Below are 6,631 nucleotides of genomic sequence, written 5' to 3' on the forward strand. Positions count from 1 at the left end.
ATATTACACCAGAGATGAGCCTCATTTTGCCTGTTATCGATCTCCTACTTGACATTTGCTGTTTGTTGTAAACTTGATTCTGAATCTTTCTATGGTTTAGGTGTGGGGGTCTGGACCCCCTTATTCGACCTGACAGTTGTTTTTTTGACTGAAATTCGTACATCGACAGGATAGTAATCAGTTATTAAGTGGCCAATTTTTTTTAATGAAACGCACATTGTATTTTCCCGCTAAACTTAATTCCAGGGATATTCGAAAATGTAATGTTATTGTTTTGGGGTACCCTCCTATGATTTACGACCTCATTTGGGAAAACCTACATTAACAATATTTCCTTAAACGCTTAGATTGTTGGCTGTCTGTTAATTATTCGTTAGATGATTCAATGAAAATAGTCAGAGGCATTAGGCAATTCGTTAGCAACTCATCTGTGTCAGTTAGAGCGTTAGTTGTATCCAATAGAGGCGTAAGTCCATTTGTTTAAGCAACTCGTGCATATCAGTTAGAGCGTCAGTTCAGGAAAGTAAAGCGTCAATGGATGATTCTGTTGCTATGCTGATCAAGGCTGATGGCTTTATGGGCCCCCTGTTGCCAGAGCTATTTAAAAAAAAATCCTGAACATCAAAAAATTTCATCACTTTCGATTTTCAAAGAATGAACTAGGCATTGTCTACTGGCAAGAGTTTTTGTCATCTTCAGAACAGGCTTTTTTTTCACTAAGGAATGGTGTTGCCATCCCCCCAGTTTCAGTTCTACCACAAAAGATCAACCCAGAAGGCTTAAGCGAGGAATGTCGAAATTACTTGTATCGTGAAATAAGACAGTTGCACCAGTTCCATGATCAGTGAACTTTATCAGCTGTATGATATGGTTGTAGATGTGACTTTTCATAATTCAATCCCACACTGTAAGAGAACTAGGATTATTATTGCAGTTATTGTGTATACACCATTCGTACTTACTTATGTAATAAAACAATGAAGTTCTACTGAATAATTTTTTGGGATATTTTCTGTTGTTCTTTTAGCAGTTATGTTCAGTTAACTAAACTATGCTATTGCCCTATTGCAAGTTCTGATAGTTCTAGGGTAAAAGGAAAATTTATAGGCATCATTCAGTGTGGTGCGCAATTAGGAGATCTCAAAGCTTTTTTATTGCGAGATATTTCAGTTGGTAGGGAAATACGAACAAGCCCTTTATAGATCTTGTAAAACGTGAACACTTGGTTGATCAATTTTGGGTAATCGAGCTCGAACTTTTGAGTTTGATTGAGTTTGCGAGCATAATTGAGGAATGCTCTTCATGAGTTTGATTATCAAATCAATCAAACTTGATTGAACTTATCAAACATGGTCGAGCTCAAAAACCATTGGATTAAGTTCGGTAATTGAACAAAATTAAACTCTCTTGTTATAATACTCCAACAAACGAAACAATCAAACTTAATGAAAGGAGTGAAAATAATACAGAGCTCAATCGAACTCCTTCGGCCATTTGGCATTTTTATTTAGAAAGGGCTAGCAAATTTAGCATGGATGGCTCTGACCCGACAACATGAAAGTCGATCGGTATCAAAACAGATGGCTGAGGGAAGAATTTCATCCTCAAATAATGGAAACAATGCGTTGGATCGAAACCCACCAACAACAAATTAAAGAAAATAACCAACACGTAACACAACCAATGAAGTACCTGGGAGTATAATTCACTGTCAATAGCAATCCATGCAAACAGAATAAAAGGTTTCACCCATAAGATGAAATTTCATTTCTATTCATTTTCTAGATTACAATGGCTCTCCGAAAATTGTTGCGCGAGAGAATCTTACCATCAGAAGCTCTCTTCTTCTATCCTGAAGAAATTATGACTGGAATTGGCCCTGCAAAAATTATCTTGCAAAAAATAACGTTGTTATTGGAGGGACTGTTAACTGGCAAGGAAAAGGAGTGGAAGCTGAAATCATTGCCTTAAGTGGTAAGTAAAGTAATTAACTGTTAACTGTGTTTTTCTGTTGCAAGGTTTGCCCTTCTACCAGATATCTTGACTTACCATGTTTTTGTTCTTTTCTCATTGTAGAAATTACTGATGAACTAAATGAGAAGGATCTGTTTTGGTCAAAAAAGAATCTTGAAGAAACTACTCAAGTTGATTCCATCAGTGCACCAAACGAACCTCCAAAGAAGAGATCATGATTGGTGAGTTTGGTTAATCTGTATCATCAATATTACTCCAGTTTTGTTTGGTTATGTGATTATGATGCTCTATTTAGTAATTATTAATGCGAACTGAAGATCGCGCTAAAATTTAGTAGTCCGACTCAAATATTAAAGCGTTAACTTGGCACTACCTTTAAGCATTAGTGACAAACTGAACTACCGTATTTATTCGAATAAGCGCCCAACCTCGAATTAGCGCCCACCTCGAATAAGCGCCCATCCTAAAGGTAGAAAAAGTTAATAAGCACCCAGCCTCAAATAAGCGCCCACCCCACCCCACTCCCTCCCACAAAAACTCCAATAAGATATAATAAGGGACCCTCCCGAAGACGGAGTTTTCTTCAGGGTAGTATTGTACAGAAACCTTGCTTTGTTACATCTTCGCTTTTTGTTATTAGCACTTACTGTTTTGTTGCAAAATATACTACTACACTTGCTGAGAATGGTCAAAATGTAATAAGCGCCCAGCCTCAAATAAGCACCCACCTTGAATAAGCGCCCTCTCTCAAGGTCCAAAAATTTAATAAGCGCCCAGGGCGGTTAATTGAAGAAATACGGTAAATTCGTTTTTATTTCAGGAGAAAAGCAATGCCGAGGAAAACGTGGCAAAGACAAAGGACACCACAGAGCCACCATCTACCACGACAGCTGAAGTGGTGGATTTGAGCAAGGAGGAGGTAAATATTGTAACTCTTCACTTCAAAAATTTGAAGTTTGATTTTAAGTATTTGCTTGGATCATGGTCTTCCTTAAATAGCGTTTTTCTGTCATAAGTGCAGTTTGTTGAAGCTGTTTTTAGTCAATGATTGCAGTCCAAGTAAAGAAGCTTTTTCACACTTTGTTAATGAATTGGAATAATCTGTTATTTTCAAATTTTCCATTTTTGCGTAATAATATTGCATGTACTGGATTATGGTAGGCCGAGCTGCTTTGCTGATTTTACTTAACCTGAAAATTTTATAACCATTAAGTTTTGTTCACTGGAAAACTTTGGATCGGTTTCTTTCAGGAAAAAAATAACTCTAATGCGTCAGCAAAGACCAATGATAGCTCCGCAACGCCATTATCTGCACAGGTATTTCTGTAGTAACTATTTTTAACAACTTGTAGTTATGAAGGTTTGGCTTATAAAAGAGAATTTCATCCATGTGCTTTTATATTGGCTGCCTTGCAGCCGGCCCACAGAAGGTTTATGGTGTCTGTAATGCAGGCTACATTTATATCCTCACTCAAAAGAAGTATAATACTTTGATTCTGTTTTAAAATAACTTCATTTGTCAAGCAAATTTGAACAGCAGTCGTTTGGCAAATATGCAAGCATTTAGTTTTAAACATCTGAAGTCAGTTGGTCTGAACGTCTAGAAGTAAGTTCCCGAGCGCCTACAATTTGTAGATATTTAAAGTAGGTTTTAGTGCAGGCAACTTTTGTTTTTCACTTCTATTAACTATGTGAATGTCTTACATGTACGCTTTAACTGAAACGTTTGCAAAAGTTTATTAGGATTGTGTTTAAATCGCGGTAACTGAAACTGATACTCCATTTTTTATTTTGTTCTTTAGAAAGATATCTGCACAAAGATCACTTTGCAGGAGAGTGATAGAAAGAATTCTTTAAGGAACAAAGAAAGAGGGAAGAAGACCTGACAGCTAAACGTAAAAGTGCAACCAAGAAACTGAATTTTCTTGATTCTTCCCACAACGTCATGATGAAAAAAATTGATTCTCCAGACAACGTCAGCCTGATTAAAAGGCAGCTTGAGGCACAAACAAGAAAGCATGATCTTGTAAAGAATCAGATCCCAGATCATGAGCAATTCTTAAAGGTAAGCACAAAGCAATGTAGTTTCTGTATTCTCCGTCAAGAATCAGGTTGCAGTGGCTACCAAATAATAGCAACACGCCCCCCTCAAACAGTTCCTTCTTTCAGTCTTCTTTTTTTAGTTTTTGTGGACTTGTTTTTTGTTGCGCTTCTCTCATCATTTCTGCTTGAAGAGCAAAGACTTGGGACAGTTTTTTTGCAGAATGGGGCGATTTGAATTTCCCTGACATTAATGATACTTTTCTGTCAACTTTGTAAGTTTGAAAATCAAAGGAAAGAAAGGCATAAGTTTAACAACAGTATTAAAATGCAGTTTGTATCGCTGCTGGAAGTGTGCTGTGCCTACATTTATTCATGTTTTTATTTTGACTTAAGATGATGGACAGATTCAAAGATTCTCTTGTCTCATTAGGGGAGACGTTGGGGCACAGATTGTCACAGATCAAACAATGGCTAGAATCTTTAGAGCCTGTGTTAAGTTGAATAATAATAATAACCTTTATTTATCCATCTTTTAAAAATATATACAATGGATTTACAATACTACAAAATGCTATCAAGTGATTATTCTAATAAAAAAGTAAGAAAAGTAGGTAAGTAAGTAAGTAAGTAAAAATAACAGGTCATTAAAGAAGTCTAACAGCTCTTGCTATAAATGAATTTGCATGTCGTTGCGTCCCTGACTGTGGTATTGCTACTGAACCTGGTCTGGATCTTAAGTTATAGCTGTGGCTGGTATTTGGCTTAGTGAGAAAAATTTGATTTGGGTGGTTAATATAATTCACTGTTCTTTCTAATTCACTCTTTGTTGCTACATTGCACCTGTCCTCTAGTGTTGGAAGGAATGTTCTTGGTATCCCGATGATATTTACACACCTGTTTTGTAAAGACTGCAACTCTTCTGCAAGGTACTTTGGCAAGCCGCCCCACAGTGGGGAGGCATATTCGAGAAGTGGGCGTATTTTGGTACAATATATCCTGATCCTGATCTCTTGCTGGCTTTCTTTACACTCAGTTCAACATGGTAATTGCAACGTAGGTTGTCTTGTTGACATACCCCCAGTAGCTTAAACTTGGATACCCTCTCTCTTACAACCAGGGGTCTTAGAACCAGGGGTTCTTACAACCAGTAGCCTTAGAACCAGTGGTTCTCACATTCAGGGGTCTTAACACTAGGGGTTCTTACAACCAGGGGTTGTTACAAACAGTGGTCTTAGAACCAGGGGTTCTTACAACTGAAGGTCTTACAACCCGGGGTTCTTACAACCAGGGGTCTTAATCCAGGGTTCTTAAAACTGGGGGTCTTACAACAGCGGTTCCTACAACCAGGGGTCTTAGAACCAGGGGTTCGTACAACCGGGGGTCTTACAACCAGGGATCTTACATCCAGGGGTTTCTTACAACCAGTGGTTTGTACAACTGGGGGTCTTACAACCAGAGGTTCTTACAACAAGCGGTGTAAGGGTTCCGACAATTTAGGGGTCTTACAACCGGGAGTTCTTATAATCAGCGGTCTTACAACCAGGGGTCTTAACCAGGGGTCTTAGAAACAGGGGTTCTTATAACAAGGGGTTCTTACAACCAGGGGTCTTAGAACCAGGGGTTCTTACAACCAGTGGTCTTACAACTAGGGGTTCTTACAACCAGGGGTCTTACAACCAGGTATTCTTACAACTTGGGAACTTTTAACCAGAGGTTCTTACAACTAAGAGCCTTACGACCAGGGGTTCTTAAAACCGGGGGTCTCACTACTAGGGGTTCCGACAATTAGGGGTCTTACAACCTGGAGTTCTTATAACCAGCGGTCTTACAACCAGGGGTCTTAGAACCAGAGGGTCTTAGAACCAGGGGTTCTTACAACCGGGGGTGTTACAACTAGGGGTTCTTACAACCATCTGCGTGACAACCAGGGGTTCTTAAAACCAGGGTTCTTTTGACTAGGGGTTCTTACGACGAGGGCTCTTACAACCAGGAGTCTTACAACCAGGTTTTCTTACAACTGGGGGACTTACAACCAGGGGTTCTTACAACTTAAAGTCTTACGACCACAGGTTCTTTCAACCAGGGGTCCCACAACTAGGGGTTCCGACAATTAGAGATCTTACCACCAGGGGTTCTTATAACCAGCAGTCTTACAACGAGGGGTTCCTACAACCAGGGGTTCTTACAACCAGGGGTCTTACAACCGGGGGTTCTTACAACCGGGGGTCTTTTAACCCGGGGTTCTTACAACCTTGGGTCTTACAGCAAGGGGTTCTTAAAACCATAGGTCTTAGAACCGGGGGTCTTAGAACAAGGGGTTCTTACAACCTGGGTTCTTCCAACCAGGGGTTCTTACAAGCGGGGGTCTTACAACCATGGGTTCTTACAACCAGGGGTCTTAGAACCAGGGGTTCTTACTACCGGGGGTGTTACAACCAGTGGTTCTTACAACCAGGGGTCTTAGAAGTAGGGGTTCTTAAAACTGGGGGTCTTACAACCAGGGGTTCTTACAACCAGGGGTCTTACAACTAGGGGTTCTTCCAACCAGGTGTTCTTACAACCGGGGGTCTTACAAGCAGGGGTTCTTACAAGCCAAGGTGTTACAACCAGGGGT

This window comes from Porites lutea, chromosome 11 (genome assembly GCF_958299795.1).
Source record: "Porites lutea chromosome 11, jaPorLute2.1, whole genome shotgun sequence".
In the NCBI taxonomy this organism is placed as follows: domain Eukaryota; kingdom Metazoa; phylum Cnidaria; class Anthozoa; order Scleractinia; family Poritidae; genus Porites; species Porites lutea.